At 33.3% G+C, this 19,548-nt stretch overlaps 1 pseudogene; it reads left to right on the top strand.

Annotated features, from left to right (window-relative positions):
• The first annotated feature begins 16,138 nt into the window (after positions 1 to 16,138).
• The window catches only part of LOC100023564 (DNA-directed RNA polymerase III subunit RPC3-like), a 50,426-nt pseudogene continuing 47,016 nt past the window's right edge, over positions 16,139 to 19,548 (top strand).

A 19,548-nucleotide genomic window follows, 5' to 3' on the forward strand; every position in this document is an offset into this window, starting at 1 on the left:
TAGCTAGGGGAGAGAGAGAGAGCTATAACTATCAAAATAATTATATATCAATTATATAAAATTTATATTACCCCTCCCACTTATCATTGCTTCAGGCAACTTGCTAACCTGGTTAGATGGCTACATACAAGATCAGAGCATCATAGATTTAAAGCTACAGGGGGCTTTTACATCATCTTAATCTCTTCATTTTTTAAGTAAGAAAACTGAGTCTCAGAGGAAGGAAGTACACTGCCTGAGGTCACACCACTACCAAATATTTGAAGAATTCTCATTTGACTCATGTTCCACTGTAGCTTTCCGACTTCTCTTTATTCAAGACTCCTTTACAATTTTAAAAAATTACTGAAGGCAGCTGGGTAGCTCAGTGGATGGAGAGCCAGGCCTAAAGATGGGAGGTCCTAGGTTCAAATTTGGCCTCAGATACTATATAGCTGTGTGACCCTGTGCAAGTCATTTGACCCCCATTGCGTAGCCCTTACCACTCTTCTGCCTTGGAACCAATATACAGGATTGATTCTAAGATGTAAGGTAAGTGTTTAAAATGATTTCAGAAAGCTTTTTTTCCCCCCTGTGGGTTATATCTATTGATATCTATAGTGTTAGAAATTAAAACATCTTAGTAATATTGAGAAATAACTTTGATGTCAAAAACTCCATGAAAGGGTCCCTGTAACTCCTAGGGGTTTGTTGACCCCACTTTAAGAACCACTGCATTATACCAGCTAAAAAAAGGAAGTTTTATTTTTATTAGGCAACAGTGAAATAGTCCAAAAGATTTTATTTAACACCAGGGTTATATAGGAATTTCTAAAACATAATTTTTATCTCCTTTAAGTATATTAAAGAACATAAATACTCAACTGAAACTTAAATTAATTGTAGGCCCCAATCATATATTTGCCAAAAAGAAAGATTATCTATGTCTACCATAGACCAACAAGACAAAACAACACTGTAATGGTGACTACTCTTTATCCAGCTACAAAAAAGAGAATGTTCTTTAAGCCAATAGATTATTGAACTTGTCATAATGAAAAGCATTAGTAGTCTCTATTTTTGTTCAACAATTGGGGAGGCCTTGTTAAGCATATCGACCTATTTTGAAAAATTTGTCAATAACCTCACTTATTTATGATACCTGCACAAATAAAAACACTGCCATTGCAGAGCTAGTTATCCCTTTTCTAACTTAAATGGCTCTTCAGAAGCTGTTCTCATATTTATTTCTTATACAATTATAAATAAGTGCAAAGATAATATTTTAAACTTATATCGTATATCTATTTTGTAATGTGAATATAGGTTGCCCTGTTGGCTACCATATTGATCTTTTGTTCATTAGTTCTCTAATTAATTAGTATATTCTGAGCAATTCAGTGAAGATTTTTATTTGTTTAGTATTATTTACTATTTTTCCACATATAAATGCTTAAATATTTCAATGTTATACAAAAAAATTTATGATACAGTCAAAATATATGTAGACCACATATCTTAAGAATTGGCTTGAGTTAGAAAAATCTGTGAGGCAGTTGGGTGACAAATAAAAAAAAATCTCTGTATGATTATAATTCAATTTTTTAGTCTTTGATGTATAATTTGATGCCTTTTGTAAATCAAATATTGGCAAAACATTAGGTTGAATTTTACATGTTTATAAACATCATTCTCTGGGCTTCAAAGTGTGGGACTGACACTTCATAAATTATAATTCAGCAATATTCTGATTCCTTTAATTTTTCATTAAAATTTGAAGAAAATAAGTATTTGACATGTTGTTAAATCTAAAAAAGGCACCAAGTAGTAGATTCCAAGAATAAGAAGGTTTATTGAAATGGAAGAGTTATATTACAGGATTGGGAGTCATGGTCTCAGCTTGACTTCTGATTTTGTGAACTATCTCTTTCTGTACCTTGTTTTTTTTCTTTTCTTTCCTGTTTATAAAGTGGAGTGTATCTATAGATATAAAACCTTGAGACCTATGAGCTAAGATCAAATGGAATATGTCCTCTGACAGCAAAGGATTTTTATTCATCACACAACTTACCTTCTTTTTTTCACCATGCCTTATATCTTTTTTACCTATTCATTTCAGTGACTAAACATTGGAAGACAGTAGTTTTTGTTGTAATGGGAGTTACTTTTTGAACATAGACTATCTTCTAATTGTTTCAATTAGCAGTTAGAATAAATTATTCATCTTTCTGCTTACCATAAAGGCATATGAGAATGGGATGAACTCACCTATAAAATGGAAGAGGATAGCAAAATGAAATAAAAATCAGAATCCCACAATCTACTGTCCTTAAGAAACTCATTTAAAACAAGGAGACCCACAGAGTAAAAGAGAAAGAGCTAGAACAAAATCTACTCTTTTTTCAGTTAAGTTAAAAAAGCAGAGGTAGAAATTATGACCTCATACAAAGCAAGAATGAAAATTAACCTAATTAAAAGAGATAAGAAAGGAAATCATGTATTGATAAGAGAAACTATAGACAATGAAGCAATATCAATATTAAACATATATGCTGCAAATGGCATGGCATACAAATTCCTAAAGAAGCTATGTGATTTACAAAAGGAAAGAGACAATAAAATTATATTAGTAGGGGATATTAACCTTTCCCTACCAGAATTAGATCAATCAACCCAAGAAAAAAGCAAGAAAAAATAAAATAGGTGAATAGAATTTAGAACTTCGACTTCCTAGAAGATAGACTCTGGAGAAAACTGAATGGGAATGGAAAATTAGATATATTTTTTAGCAGTAAATAGCACCTTCACAAAAATAAATTTCATAATAGGACATAAAAGGTTTATGACAAAATGCAGAAAAACAGAAATATTAAATATGACTATTTTGTACCATAATGCTAGAAAAAATACACTGAACAAAGGACTAGAGAACAAAAGCTAACAAATAATTGAAAACTAAATAGTCTTATCATAAAGAATGAGTGGATCAAAAAACAAATCATAAAACCAATTCACATTTTCATTAAACAAAATGACAAGAAGGAGAATAAAGCAAAAATTTTGAGATACAGCCAAAGCAGTATTAGGGAAAAAATTATATCTCTAAATGCTTATAACTATGAAACAGAGAAAAAGTAGATTAGTGAATGGGGTATACACCTAAAAATACTAGAAAAATAACAAATTTAATGTTCCTAATTAAACACCAAATCAGAAATCCTTCAAATCAAAAGAGAGATTAGTTAAATTGAAAGTTACAAAACGATGGAATTAATAAATAAACAAGGTGCTGTTTTTTGGGGAGTAATCCAATAAAATGGAAAACCATTAGTTATTTGATTAAAAAGAACAAAGAAAACCAAATTACCATTATTACATATGAAAAACTATAAAATTTCAACTAATGAAGAGGAAATTAAAGCAATTATTAGGAGTTTTTTTCCTGATTATCTGCAAATAAATCTGATGATGAGCTAGATGAAAAAGATAAGTATTTAATGAAATATAAATTTCCCACATAAGCAGAAAAAGGAAATAGAATACTTAAATAATCTCATCTTAAAAAAAGAAACAATAAGTGATCAATGAATTCCCTAAGAAAAAAATCCATGGCTAGATGTATTCACAAGTAAATTCTATCAAACATTTGAAGAACAATTCATTCTAATACTAAATAAACTATTTGGAAACATAGCTGAAGAAGGGACTCTACCAAATTCCTTTTATGGCACAAATATAGTATTAATACATAGGTCAAGAAAAAAATCTATAAGCCAATATCCTTAGTGAGTATTGAAGCAAAAATATTGAACAAAATACTAACAAGGAGATTGTATCAATATTTGAAAAAAGATCATACACTATGACCAGGTAGCTTTTATACCAGGAATGTAGGGATGAGTCAATTTTAGGAAAAATATCAGCAAAGTTGGCCATATCAGTAATAAGACCAACAGAAACCAGATGATTATATCTATAGTTGCAGAAAAAAAACCTTAGAAAAAATATACAGCAATTCCTTTAAATATACTAGAGAACATTAGAATAAATGGAACATTTCACAAATTAAAAAATAACGCCTACTTAAAACTATCAGCAAACATCTGTAATGGAATAGCCTTCCCAATAAGGACTAGAGTGAAACAAGGATTCAGACCTCCATATGACACGGTTCAATGAGGCCACCTCTGTAGAAAGCTTAATCGGAGACTTAAATAGCTGAGCTAACTTCAGGTACAGTTCAAGCCTGGGATACCATTCCCCCAGCCCAGGAAGAAAGGCTAGCTATAGCCTATAGACAAAATCAAGGGGGGAATTATTCTAAAATGAACAAAAACATAGAAAAAGATTGATGCTAGAAAAATATCTCAACAAGAAAAATGATCAAATTACAAACTCAGAAGAGGATTCAATATGAAAAAGAAGATGTATGATTCCTCAAAGGAAAATATAAAAGGATGCCATTTCCAAAATTAAAAATGATAATTGGACAAATGGAAGCTAACAACTTCATGAGACAGTATGAAACAATAAAACAAATGAAAAAATGACAACTTAGAAAAAACTGAAATCATTCACTAGAAAATTAACTAGCCTTGACAATAGATCCAGGAAGATAAACTAAGAATCATTGAATTGTCTTGAAGACATCATCATAAAAATAAATTGAACTCCATATTGAAAGAAATTATCAGGGAAGACTAGTATAATGTACTTGAACAAAGGAGAAAATATAAATTGAAAGAAAATTCTCTGATATCCTCCTGAAAAAAAAGTGCCAAATTTTAAAATCCCAGGACTATTATAACCTAATTCCAAAAATCTCAAATTAAGGAGAAAATAGCACAAGCAGCCAGAAAAAAAAATAATTTAAATTTTGTGGAACCAGTATTACACAGGACCTAGCAGTTGTAATCAGAAGACATGGGTTATTCTTTAAGGGAAAGGACCTAGGTATACAACCAAAAATCACTTACCCAGCAAAAATTAGCATAGTTTTCCAGGGGAAGAAATGGGAATTTAATGAAAGAGATAAATTCTAGACATTCCAGATGAAATGGCCAGACCTGAAAAGAAAAATCATTAATCAAATACGATATTCAAAAGAAGCATCAAAAGGTAAACAGAAAAAAAAGAAACTATGGCAATGATGGTGAATCTATGGCACAGGTACCAAAGATAGCATGCAGAGCAGTCTCTGTAGGCAAATGTCCATCTTCCCTCCTTACACACACTCCCAGAATTCCTTACAAGAAACGCATAGGGACTCAGGAAGAGCTGCTTCCCTACCCCTCTCCACAGTGTCTAATGACATTTTTTCACATCACTTGTGCCTCTGTCCAGTAGCCCAGTGGGAGTGCACAAGGGATAAGGTCAGTGGCTCACAAGGTGGCAGAGCTAGAGGGGAGTAAAGTGCTCAGACCACTCTCCTCCCCCTCTCTATACTAGCTGAAGACATTCCTCACTTCACCTGTTTCTCCACCCAGCAGCTCAATGGGAGCAGGACATTTGGTCTGGGATGGAGGCAAGAGTTTGGGGCAGGGTCTAGCACTTTATTTCCAAAAGGTTCCAAGGTTTCTATACTTCAAGAGATACCTAAAGTACTTACTATGTAATTTAGGGAAACAATACAGTTAAAACTGATTATTTTCTTTGCATGGGAAAGTGATAGTTAGAATACTTAAGTTTCTTAGGGTAAAAGATGTATTTGTGATACTTAAGATATTTTAAGTTAATGAAGGGTAATTATGGGGTTAAATTTATTACATTACCAATAAGGTGATAATTAAGATACTGAAGATATCTATGATAATTGAAGTACTTAAGTTATCTAAAGTACCTAGGATGCTTACGGTATTGAAGATACTTAAGAACTTTATCACTAATAGGAGAGAATAAGAGCATATAATAGACAGACAGCAGAGTAAGTTGAATATGATGAGGTTTTTTTTTTTTTAAATCAAAGGACAAAGAAGGGTAATATACTGCCAAATGAGAAAAGGAGTGAAAATTGGGGGTAAATTATCTCACATGAGAAGGCATGAAAGAATCAATACAGTTTAAGGGAAAATGAGAGGGTGGTAGGCAATACTTGAACTTTCCTGTCATTGGAATTGAAGAAAATTGCGAATAACATTTACAATTAAATATAGAAAGTTTTACCCAATAGAGAAATAAGTAGGGGAGGATGAAAAAAAGGGGTTGAGGGAGAAAAGGGAGGAAGAACTCAGAGAAACCAGTAAACAAAAGCAATACATTTGTGAAGAGAAAGGATGCAAGAACACAAAGAGAATAAACAAATTCCTAATCTCACAAATATATAGGGAACTGAATCAAATTGATAAAATATAAAGCATTTCTCAATTGCCAAACAGTCAAAGAATATGAAAAAGCAAGTCTCTGATGAAGAAATTAGAACTCTCTATTCATATTTTAAAATGTTCCAAATCACTATTAATTAAAGAAATACAAATGAAAACAACTCTGAGCTACCACCACGCTTATCAGACTGGCTAATATAACAAAAAATGAAAATGATAAATATTGAAGATGTGGGAAAACTGTAACACTAATTGTAAGTGGAACTGTGAACTGATAAACCATTCTGGAGACAAAGTTGGAACCATGCCCAAAAGGCCATAAAACTGTATTACCTTTGAGCCATACCACTACTAGGTCTGTTTTAAAAAAATAAATTAAAGGTAGAAGAAAAGAACCTAACTGTAAAATATTTATAACAGCTTTTTGTATGTGTGTGTGGTAGCAAAGAATTGGAAACTAAAAGGATATCCATCAACTGGGGAATAACTGAACAAGTTGTGGTATATAATTATAATGGAATATTATTGCACCATAAGAAATGATGAACAAGATGATCACAAAAACTCTGAGAAAACTTATATGAAGTGATGCCAAGTGGAGTAGAATCAGAAGAACATTGTACACAGTAACAAAAATCATGCATGATGATCAACTATGAATGACTTAACCATGAGTCCAAGGGACTGATGTCAAAGGAGGATATTTACAACTATAGAAGGAACAGTTGGAGGCTGAATGCAGATTGAAGCATACCATCCTTCACTTTATTTCCTTCAGGAATTTTTCTTGTTGAAGCAATATTTGTCTTGATTCACTCATGACGAACATAGAAATATGTACTATATGATAATATATGTATAAACTCTATTAACCTACATCCTACCTTTAGAGGGAGAAGAGAAGGATGGACAGGAGGGAATGATCATGGGTTGCAAAATGTCATGAAATGAATGATAAAAATTAGATCAACATATCTAGAAAAAATTAAAATAATAATAAAAACAAAACAGAAAGAATGGCAACACCTGCATTACACATTCTGTCTCAAAAAATTGTTCCCTAATATCTACCTTGAGGTGGGCCACCATGTTAGGTAATAAAGGTATGTGCAAAATACTTATTACATTTGATAGTCCCTTTTGTCATTTATCCTTTTTTGGAAGAGTAACTTCTGCATTATTGGTTGATTGTATTTACCAAACTAAGTCTAACCTAAAGATTGTGTATACCTGACAACTTTATCTAGAATGGTTGTGCGAATCTCATTTCGCCATTTAATGTTAAACAGTGGTTTGAACATAGTAGACATTTAATATTTGAATTAAATTCAATTTAGCAACTTAGATATATGACTACTTCTGCACAGAATTAAAGTATAAGATGATTACCCTTTAGAATTTTGAGCACTTCAGGGACCAAAAATGATTACTTTTGCAGTTGTTGATTTTCTTACATTCTTTTGTAGATGACATGCTGAAAAGAAAATGGTTGGTTGGTTGTTTTTTAGCAGATGGATAGTGAATTTGTAAGTTGTAATAAAAGTACATTTAAATCTATTTTCTGCTCCAATTTAATTGAGCTGAACTTTTTTTTACCTGTTGCATGTTAAATAGGATAAGAAAATTAGAAGGTATTTCCCAGGCAAAATCAAGGTGCCTGTAAAATATTGCCTGTTGGAGTAAAATCAGTTTTATGTTTATGTTTCTCAAATTCTCCACCATTTTCTGTTAAACTCTTGTTCACTTAGACCACAAAATTATAGAATTAAAATACTTATTAATGAATGGGAATATTCTCCTTTTTTTTCCCCAACAACTACATAACTTCTTACAGTAAGTCTGACCCAGTTTAGTGTCTTTGAAGCTACTGAAATATTATTGAAACAATATATTTTCTTGCCTTTGGTAGCACACAATTATAATCCCTCTTGCTGTGAAGGCTGAGGCTGGTCAATCACTTGAGCTCAGGAGTTCTGAGATGCAATGAGTCAAAAGCTTATCAGATGTACACACTCACTAAGTCTAGCACCACAATAGTGAACCCATAATTTTATCTTTATTATTTGTCCAAAATACGTTTCCTTCAGTTATTCTCTGATTTACCTTTAGATGAGCTCTACACCTGAAGTTTTGCCTAATTTTAGTAAAAGATTTTTGAAGAGCACATATTTAATTTAGCCTATTTAGAGCATTTTGGCTTCTACAATTTGGTCTGGGTCTTGAGTTTCTAGATGTAACATTTCTGAGCTTGATAAGGGGGGGGGGCTTTCCTACCTCCTGATATGACTATTTCAGTTTCATAGAAGGATCTTATAATTTATTAATATATAACCAAGTTATTGATCCAACATGGTACATTATGTTTTTTCTTCAGTGATCTATCTCAATAACTTGAGCAAGGGTGCTTAAATGAATCTGAGGCAAAAGTATATAGACAGTCTTTTGCAAGTTGAAAGTTATCAAGCATGTCCTTTTAGCTAGTATTAACCCAATTTCTATAAGACTGCATTTAATTTAATCAATTTATTCTAATAGTATAAAGATTACCTCATCAAACAGTTACATGTACATATCATACTTGCTCATCCATATTGTAAAACAGCATTGTAATGTCTAGCAACATAATCAACCAATTATATCATAACATATGTTGAGGGTTTTAAGGTCCTCCACACCTGGACAGAAATATGGACAAGTGGGTCAACAACTCCTCCCTGAGTCCCTCTGGCTTTCTAATAATGAACTCTGGTGGGCAACTGCAGACATGCCCACAGAAAGGGCTCTGTGTGCCCTTTTGGCATACAGGCCATAGGTGCACCATCACTGCTTTAAGATCTCACAGAGAAGAAAACTATTTGCATTGGTGAAGGCAGTTCCTAATATGATCCCCACTGTACAAAGGATATACCAGAGTCAGACTTTACCCTTCACTCTGATCCATATGGTTTATGGCCAAGCCTGTTGGGACACATCTTTAATTCTTATCTCAAGGAAGTGGGGGCTAAAGCCAATGAATTGCTTGAATTTGGGAATTTTGATCTTTCATGGTCTACATTGGTTTCTAAACTGAGGCTGGCACCAGTACTATGAGCCTCAGTGTTTGAGGGCCACAGTGTTAGGGAAGATCAGAAAGATAGGACAAAAGTTTTATGTAAATCAATATATAAATAATTAGGTTGGACTCATAAGTGTTCACTGTGCTTTTAGGCTGTAGGAACAATAAAAATAATTCTGAAATTTAAAACTCCAAGATGAAAAATAATCAAGCATTAATATCTTGATTAAATTCCCAGTTCTTTAAAGAGTTACAGCATGATCAAAAGAGGAGACTGAAGATTCAGTCCCTGGGCTCAAGGAACTTACACTTTTAGTAAGAGAGAACATTGCTGAATAAATGTAACAAATGAAGAAGTACATACAATGATGGTACCAATTCAAAAAAAATGTCCCTCTTTTCACAGAGTTAGGCAGGACTTTAAAGATCATCTAGTCCAACCCATAAAGTACATTTACCAAACAATATATAAATTTACATATATGTATATAAAACAATATAAGACATTAACTAGACATACTTATTTAACATATATATCACATATACATGAAATTTTAATGTTTCACATTCTATTTTAGATGGGCATATTAACATAATTGAATTGCTTAAGAAGATTAAATGTAGTCTTTATGGCATTTTTAATGAAAAAAGATAGGTCAGGCTCACAGTCAAGATTCTAAAATATTTTTTAAAATTTAGTTTAAAAAATCATACAAGTGTGATAATTATTTATTATAAAATAGTATTTAATAAGTTTTACTTGCATTCTGAACATGTGCGTTTATTAAACTCTCATCTTCTCCCTCAGAATCAATACTGTATCGGTTCCAGGGCAGAAAAACAGTTAAGGGATTGGCAATCAGGGTTAAGAGACTTGCCTAAAGTCATATAGCTATTAAATGTCTGAGAAGAGATTTGAACCCAATACCTTCTGTCTCTAAGCCTGACTTTCAATCCACTGTACCCCCTAGCTGCCTCCCTGAACATGTCTCTTTAAGAAAATAAATAGTAGAATTAAAGACATAATAGAAGACTATATGTATTCAGTAGTGCCCTTAAGTTGAAATCTTGTAGCAAAGTCCTTGTATAGCTCATGGCTTTTCATCATTAACAAAGGCAAGTGGTGGGTATTTTAAAAACCTTTATGCATGAGTCTTGAAGCATAAAATTCAAATATTTTGTAAGAACCCCTTATCAAATCTTTCTAATAAATCATGCATCACTTAAATAGCAGATGCAGTTAATACATATTAAAAAGAGAATATTAGTAGCAGATCAAGTGATAAAAGTCTTTAAAAAAAAAGAAATGACATTTTTATGAAAGAGATTGTGTCCATGATATCTATTGAAGGTGGATTACTTGATTTTTGTCACAGCACACTTTTAGATAGATGAAAAGTTTATATCCCACAAATTAAACTTACTTTGTTTTCTGCCTTATGCCCCCTGAATTCAGATATCTACATCTGATTCCATTTAATTTTGTAAAGCTAATAAATATCATCATCATCATGAAACATGCCAGAATCATCCACTGTGTCCTTGACCATCACTGGTCATCCTGACTTTTGTCTTGCCAGTAGACTTCAAATGGTTCTGGAAGGGAGAATGAGGCTGAAGACTGGACAACTCTGCTTTACTTAAACCCAATTTTCCTACAAGTCAAGATATCATCTCATAATGCTACTGATTCTCTTCTAAAATGAAGGATGAAATAGGTTTTGATCAAAGACACATATAAAATCTAGTGGAATTGTGTATTGACTATAGAAGGGGTTTAGGGAGGGGAGGGAAAGACCATGACTTGTAACCAAAGTAAAATATTCAAAATTGACTAAATAAAATTAAAAAATAATAATAATAATTAATAAAATGAAGGATGAACAACAACAATCTCTGACCAAGTTGTCATCCAGAAATTTCTTTGAAGCCTCTAGTCACAGAGAACTCACTGTCTGGAATCAATTTATACTATTTCTGCTCAACCTTCATTATTAGTTTACAAGTTTTTTCATATATTGAAATGAAATCTGTCTACCTATAACATCTAGGTATTTGTCAGAGTTCTGCCCACTGTGATAAAAAAAGAACAAATCTAAACCCTTTTTAACATGAGTACCTTTCAAATATTTGGGATAATAACAATAAGGTTCAATTGTATAGCTACAAAAAAGTTCACAGGAAAATATGATTTAGGGATTTTAATGGATAGTAAGTTTACTATAAAGCAGCACTTTTGACATGTTCTCCAGGAAGAAAATACCCCCCCCAAAAAAGAAAACACCACAAAAAACTAAAGCTCTCCTAGAATGCATAAAAGTTACATAGATATTTCTTCTTTATTCTCACTTGTAAAATGAAGAGATTAGACTAGATAATGTCTAGGGTCCCTTCTAGCCAAAATTTGGTATCCTGTTATTCTAATTTTAGCACGTAAAAATGGAAAAATAACTTTAATTTTACTTCAATAGGTAATATCTGGAGTATCATCCTTAGTCTGGAATGGCACATTTCAGGAAAAACATTGACAAGCTATGTATCCAGGGACAGGTTGACCAGTACTGTTAATATACTATTAATAATAATAATAATACTAGTAATGTTAATAAAAATAATATAATAAAGCCATAAGAGGATCAGCTGAAGAAATTGGGCATATTTAACAAAGAAAAGATATATGGAGATGATAAAAGAAAGATATAGAAAAGCTATCTTTACATGAGAATTTTATAAACATTAAATTACCATATCAATGAATATTATTATTGTTATTCTTTTTTAATTATAGTTTTTCATTTTTCCTGGTCTGAAGGTGATTCCCTTAGGTAAAGAAAACAAAAGTGACACAGGAATTGACAAGAAGAATTATCAGAGTACACATGAGGTTTTCTGTCATTGTGAAGGCTGTCAAGAAAGAGATAAATTGAAAGATTTTGGAGACATCAAAACAAAATGGACCCTGTGTTATGGCTGCACTTTAGTCTGCCCTGGCCTTCTGTGGCCTTTGGATGGGCAGAGGTAGCAGATACAGTCTCTGAATGGTAAATTTTTTTCTAGCTCCCCCTGTCTGTGGGTATGTCAGGTATGCTAAATTGCTAACAATGTCCAGTAAAATGAATCCATATTGAGACTACCTTGAGATCATAGAACAATAGCAAGAAATTCAAGAATAGTTCACAAGAGAAATGCAGCTCTTAAAAGAAAAAAATGCAATGAACTTTTGTCAGAAATTAGAGCTTTTGTAAATTTAGAATTTAAGTTGATTATTACTTTGAAGAAATTATATGAAATATATGAAATTTTATCTGTTCTTTTTCTGTTTTGTTCAGCTTTATCACTTGTCTAGTATCTGTTGTAATTTGTGCTCCCTCTTTAAGCAGGACCAATATTTAAAAATCCTTGAAGAAGTAAGCCACATTGATTAATAATGGGGGACAGTATGATGAGAAGTTTTAACTTAAAGAAAATTGTTGTATCTGCTTATCTTTATTCCCATTTAAGTTTATTTTATATGGATAAATTATATTATATATATAGCCAAATTACAAAATTATATTATTTAAAAAATTGTCACAGAGATGAAAACAATTGACAAATCTGGTCCTTCTACACCCATATGCAATGGCCATGTGAATTATTTACCTGTTTTCTGAGCTCTTTGAACCCAGTATTTTGAATATAGTAGGGGATTAATAAAAAGATCCAATTTACTTTCTGTCTTAGAATTCATACCACGTAAATTTAACATAAATCTGTACCCTCTCTACTTTTTAAAAAGAATATTTTGAAAGCCCATTTCTGTCTCACTCCCACCTTTTATTTAGATTAAGAACAAGACCTGTATGAAGAGGATGCCTCTTGGTTCTCTGGGGTCCAGGAAGATGTTCACCTCTCTTCCCATATGACTTTGGCCTCTGATCCAGACTGAGGTCCAGTCTGCCTAACCAGGGTGCCCCAGAAAAAGTGACATCACCAGAGTTACAAGTTATGGAACAAGGAAGTGTACAGCCTCTTTGCTAGGAAGCAACAGGGTCTTTTGTCTTTCTTGTGGGGCAGCTCATGGTCCTTTTCCTAGGAAAGGGGAACATAGGGTGAGTGATGAGCCCAGGCTAGCTAGGTGACTAGTCTCATGATTATGTGTCTTTTCTCTCTCCAACTTGCTTTTTTATTTAATAAGAAATTATAAATTAATATATAATCTCATGAGAATTTTAATCTTAATATCAGTTCCAAGGCAGAGGAGCAGTTAGGACTAGGCAATTGGGGTTAAGTGACTGCCCAGGGTCACACAGCTAGGAAGGGTCTAAGGTCAGATTTGAACCCTCGAGCTCCAGCATCCAGGTCTGCCTCTCTATCCACTCAGGCACCTAGCTGCCCCAAAATTGACAACCACTTTCAACTAGTTGTATATAAAATTCAGTTTGATGGTTTCTATTCTAGCTAGATTCTTGTTGCCTTGAATAGAGTAGAGTTAGTGTTTGTTGAATTTTATAAGCAAAAGACCTAGAATTCCATGTTTATGAAAAGATTGTGATAAACATGACACTTATTTCACTGAAAATGCTTAGCTGTAGGGAGTAAAATGTGATGACTATTACAAAAATGCACCCCCTCTCACTACCCTCTTCACTATAGTCAGAGCAAGCAAGCACTAATGTTTTAAAACATCTCAGGGATTTTCCTCTTCCTGTAGAAAGTCTCGAAACCATGAAAAATGTTACACAGCTGCTGCTCATTATCATCATCATCATTCACCACTTACTCTTCCCTTCACTTTATCTTCCTCATTTGGTATGTAGGAGGTTATTCATTAGCTAAAGTAGAAATATCCCTTAGTCTCTCATTCCTTCTCATCCACATTAATTTCTGTTTATATCATATTTCCACTAAATATGATTACAATGAAGGTAAGGCATTATCTTCCTTCCAAAGATGATCTTTAAGTAGCTGGTAGACTTGTGGGACTCTCAGTCACTAGGTCTCCATGTAGTATTTCTTACTGAAGGCTGGAATGTGATCATTTTAAAATTGAAATAGACTATAGTTCTTTCACAACATGATAAACATGGAAAGGTGTATTGTATGATAATAAATGTATAACCTATATCCTATTGCCTGCCTTCTCAAGGTTGGTGGGGAGGGAGGGAGAGAGCATGGAGAACAAAATTTCAGAAAACAAATATTAAAAATATATTGAAAAATAATTAAGAAGAGAAAGAAATATAGCAGATTTATCCTGAGCAGCAAGGTAGTGTAATGGATAGAGTGCCAGGCTCGAAGGTAGGAAGAGTCATCTTCTTGAGTTCAAATCCAGCTTCAGACACTTTTTAGCTGTGTGTCTCTGGCCAAATCACTTTTTCTTGCTTGCCTCAGTTTTTCATCTGCAAAATAGGCTGTGGGAAAATGGCAAAGTACTCTAGTATCTGTTAAGAAAATCTCAAATGGGGTCATGAAGAATCAAACATGACTGAAAAGAGTGAACAACACCTCTTTAAAGTGCTTCTAATAGTCTTAGAATAGATTATATACACATCATTAAAAATATAACTGCCACCAGAATGACAAATTCCATTTTTCCTGTAATTCTTGAATTTTCACTGACATTCCTAAATTATTTTGAAGAGAAGTTGACAATACATTTTGCCACTTAAGTAGCAATCAATCATTTCACTACTGAGAAGAAAGATATTCCTCTTGTTCTTTTGAAGGACAGAGAAATGCTAAGCTCACATTCTCAAGATACTTTGATCCTTTTGGCAGTTTCATTGTATATAAATGTAATTTTTGTGATATGTAAGAAGCTACTCTTTGTTTGAAAGAGCAGTTTTCTCCTTAAGCACTTGAGAACAATCTTGAATTGTGGGAGCTCAAAATAGAGAACAATGAAGTGTCGATAAAAGGATTTAGATACATGGTAACATCAACTTACTGTCAGTACAGTTTGCTGGTGATTGAGTGTGGGATGCTTAATAATAGTGGTTGGGACAGAAAACAATATATAGCTATGTCTCCATGTACTTAATGGGTAAAATATATGGGAAAAAGTACTTTAGATCTGGCTATTTGATGTCAATGGTATCTTGCCCCCTTGAATTTTGTCAGAATTTAGAAAAATATTTAGGAAAATGCAGACCTAGTTAACCAGCCCTTTGAGACTATTACAGGTTTCTTGGTTTAGGGAGCAAAACAAAATTTGTCTCCCAATCACTGACATTATTTTATATGAACCCGACCATTGACTTTGGACTCTTTCCCTGTTACTCATTTCTTGATATTTTGAAATTCTGGCTTAAGCACAGTGAACTATATTTTCCTGCATGCCCTATTCACTTCTTTATCCTTTTATCCATTGACATACAGTTTGGAAGTTTTCCTTGTATTTAATATCATTACATAGCTCATAGACTGAGATTTTAAGTAGATCATTGGACCTTCTCCTATACCCTACTCCAGCACAGCAGGAAACCTAATCAGACTGACTCGACACCCATATCCAGAGTCTAGAAAATCTCAAAGGAACTGGAATCAATATTGTATTCTGAACCCCCCTTTTATCAGGATAACATCATGGTAAGGGAGAAAGTATGGGGCTGGGAGCTGTGGCATTTTAAATTTCTATTAGAGCTTCTGTGTTTTGAAAAGACACTCCACTATCTGCAAAGTCTCAGGTCTATATAAGTGAATCAGATACCCTAATAACTTTTTCCATTCCAAGTGATGATGGTTGGCAATGTTACAAATGCTGGAATGAGCTATTCATGGTCTCTGACCTTTTCAAGTCAGCATGAAGGCCAAAGCGATTGGCTACACTAATGAAGCGGTGAATAATAAGTTAAACATCTTCCTGAAAGTGCATTGTCAGAACACAAGCGCCAGGGAACAAGAACGCTGGAATTGCTTCCATTATAACCTTTTCCAGAGTTCAGGATTAAGTAAATGTGAACAGTCATCCTCTGATTTATCATTTGTAGCTGAACATGTTTGGAAAATAATGAAAAAAGATATAGCCATTATACTTTCTCATTACCTACGCCTTGCTTAACCTCTTATAATCTATCTTCTGACTATCTCGTATTCTCTCCAAGATCACTATTCAACTTCTTATCTTCAAATCCACTGTTTTTTTTTCTCTTCTACCTTTACTTCTGTACTCCAGTGAATACTGTTGACTGCACTCCTTTTGCAGCTTGCCTTTAATGACAATGTTACCCTGGTTCCTCTCCTATTTCTCTGACTCTGCCTTCTCTGCTTTTACATTTCCACCATGCCAGTCACTATACCTCCATCTATGCATCCTCCATGTCTCTCAAGATCATCCTGATACTTCAAGCCCTAAATCAAATGGACCTTCTCCAAAAAGCATGATTTATTTGAAACTCCTGCATTGTTTAAACCTCTTATCACACAATGTCTGGTATTTTCATTACTTATATACATGCCCTCATTTTTCCTGACTTGAATATAAGAATCCTGGGTGGAGAGACCATGTCTTATCTACCTTTTTATTCCATAGAACATGGTATCTTAAATATTTCATCTACTTATATGGAATTCTGTTTTTAGAGAGGACCACAGAGGTTACCCAGCCCAATCTTCCTTTTTTATTCAAGAATTCCATGTACAACAACTTTCAAATCAATTCAGTAGAGATTTTCCAAGTACCTGTCTCTACAGAATGGCATTTACCTTCTTTAGAAACAATTGTAGTTAAGGGACACTCATTATTTCACAAGAATGTTATTTCTTATTTTAAAAAGTCTAATTGTTAGACTCAAACCCTGTTTCCTTATTTCTACCCTTTTGTACTTGTTTTGCTGCTGGAGTTTCCACATAATAGATCCATCAAGTATTGGGACAGGTATTTTTCCCCAAGAGAATCTAAATACTTCTCCAGTTTTTTCAACATTTCTTAATAGCCATATCTCTCAATTCCTTCACAATCCTGGTTAACTTCTTCTAAAAGCACGTCAGTTTAAAAGATGAATACTCAGAATTGAACCTAAAATTGCAGATTTGGTTTGGACTGGACAGTGCACCAATTATCTCCTTCTTTTTGGCCCATCATTTCATTCTCCTGAGATTCCCATTTTGGAGCTGAGAATACTGAGACAGATAGAAGTTAAGGAACTTGCCCAGGATCACATGCCTGTTAAGTGTCATGGGCCAGATTTGAACTCATTTCTTCCAAAGTTCAAGCCCAGAAATCTACCCATTCGACATAGTGAAACTACCTAGTTGTCACATTTTCTTCAGTGAATTTTGTGATTCTACCTTTTATCCACATAAACATGGCTATCACTTGGTGATCTTTCTGATTATATATATTGGCCTCATTTTGTTAATAAATTTTATTTTTTCCAGATTACATGTCAAAACAATTTCTTAATATTTGTCTTTTGAAATTTTTGCAATGCAGGCATTGTCCCTCCCTTCTTCCTCTTCCCCTATGTTATGTAATATGATAAAGGTTTTACATATATTATCATATAATACATATTTATATTATTATCCTGTTATGAAAGAAGATACATACTGCTTTCACTAGAGAAAATTCATGGAGAAAATAAAGAAAAGAATGGCATGTTTTAATTTGCATTCAAACTCTGTTCCTTCTATGGAGGTGGATAATTGTTTGTTTGGTTTTTTGTTTGTCTGTTTTTTGTTTTTTGTCATGAGTCTCTTAGAATTGTCCTGGATCCCTGCCTTGATGATAATGGTTAAGTCATTCAAATTGACCATCTACTTTATTAATCTTACTGTGTACAATGTTCTCTTGGTTATTCTTACTTCACTTTGTATCACTTCATATAATTATTTCCAGAGGATTTTGGGGGATCATCTTATCTGTCATTTCTTATGCCACAATAGTATTCTTTTATAATCATATACCACAATTTGTTCAGTCATTCTTTAAAATATGGACGTCCCTTCAGTTTCCAGTTTTTGCCACCATAAGAAGAGCTACTATAAACATGATGGTTTTTCCTGTATCTTTAATTTCTTTGTGATATTGATCTAGTAATGGTGGTGCTGGGTGAAAGGGCATAAATAGCTCTATGACCCTTTGGGCATGATCACAGATTGTTCTACAGAAAGACTGTATCAATCCATGGATCCATCACTAGTGTATTAGTATCCTGATTTTTCCATATCTCATTCAGCATTTATCATTATCTTTTTTTTTTCATTTTAGCCAATCTGATGGGCATGAGATGGTAGCTTAGGGTTGTTTTAATTTTCTATTTTTTAATAAATATTCATTTGGAGCATTTTTTCATATAATTTCTTCATCTCAGATTTTCCTGTTAGTATCCTTTGACCATTTGTTAATTGAGAAATGCTTTGTAGTCTTATAGATTTGAATTGGTATTATCTTTAAAAGAAACAGTAATGTACATGTATATTTGATAATGCCATCCACATTCATAAATATGGGCATTGTGATAATAAATTAATAGAATATTTACATAGCATTTTAAATTCTGTGAGATAAATGGCAGGCAGATTTTTGGATCTGTTTTATCCACAAGGAAACCAAAGGAATTTTATATTGCCCTAAGATTTTAATCCATTTCTTTTGACTCCACATGTTCAATACTCTTTTTGCTTTATCTTTTCATTAAACACCTACTATGTGCCAGATACTGTACAAAATGCTATGGTTAAAAAAGGCAAGACAGTGCCTTACATAAAGAAGCTTATATTATAAAGGGAGGGACAACTGGCAAACAAATATACAAAGCATGCTATATCCATAATAAAAAGGAAATAACTAAAATAGGAAAAGTCCTGGAATGTAGATGTTTTCTTCTGTAATTGTCAGTGGCCATGTGTGGTTTCCATCTCATAGTCATTATCTCAAAATTCCAAGGCATGTTTTTTTTTTAGTCAGGTCATAATCAACCAAAGGTACTTTCTTTTAACCACTTCCTTATGGAAAGAGTGAGGAGAACAGTAAAAATAATGTCACAAAAGGCAGAGAAGATGAAGGACTAGAAGTGGTTTATGGTGTAAAGTGGCACTGTTACCCAGGAGAGTAGTAATAGGAAAAAAAGTCATTGAATTAGGTGAAAATGAGGCCATCAGTGGTTTTTTTAGACCACCATTTTAATACTCAATTCTAAGAGAGTCCTGCATGCTAGGGAGAGAAATGGAGTAACCCATAGAGTTATGGGGAGAGTAGCCATATTACAA

The sequence above is a fragment of the Monodelphis domestica genome, chromosome 4 (assembly GCF_027887165.1).
Source record: "Monodelphis domestica isolate mMonDom1 chromosome 4, mMonDom1.pri, whole genome shotgun sequence".
In the NCBI taxonomy this organism is placed as follows: domain Eukaryota; kingdom Metazoa; phylum Chordata; class Mammalia; order Didelphimorphia; family Didelphidae; genus Monodelphis; species Monodelphis domestica.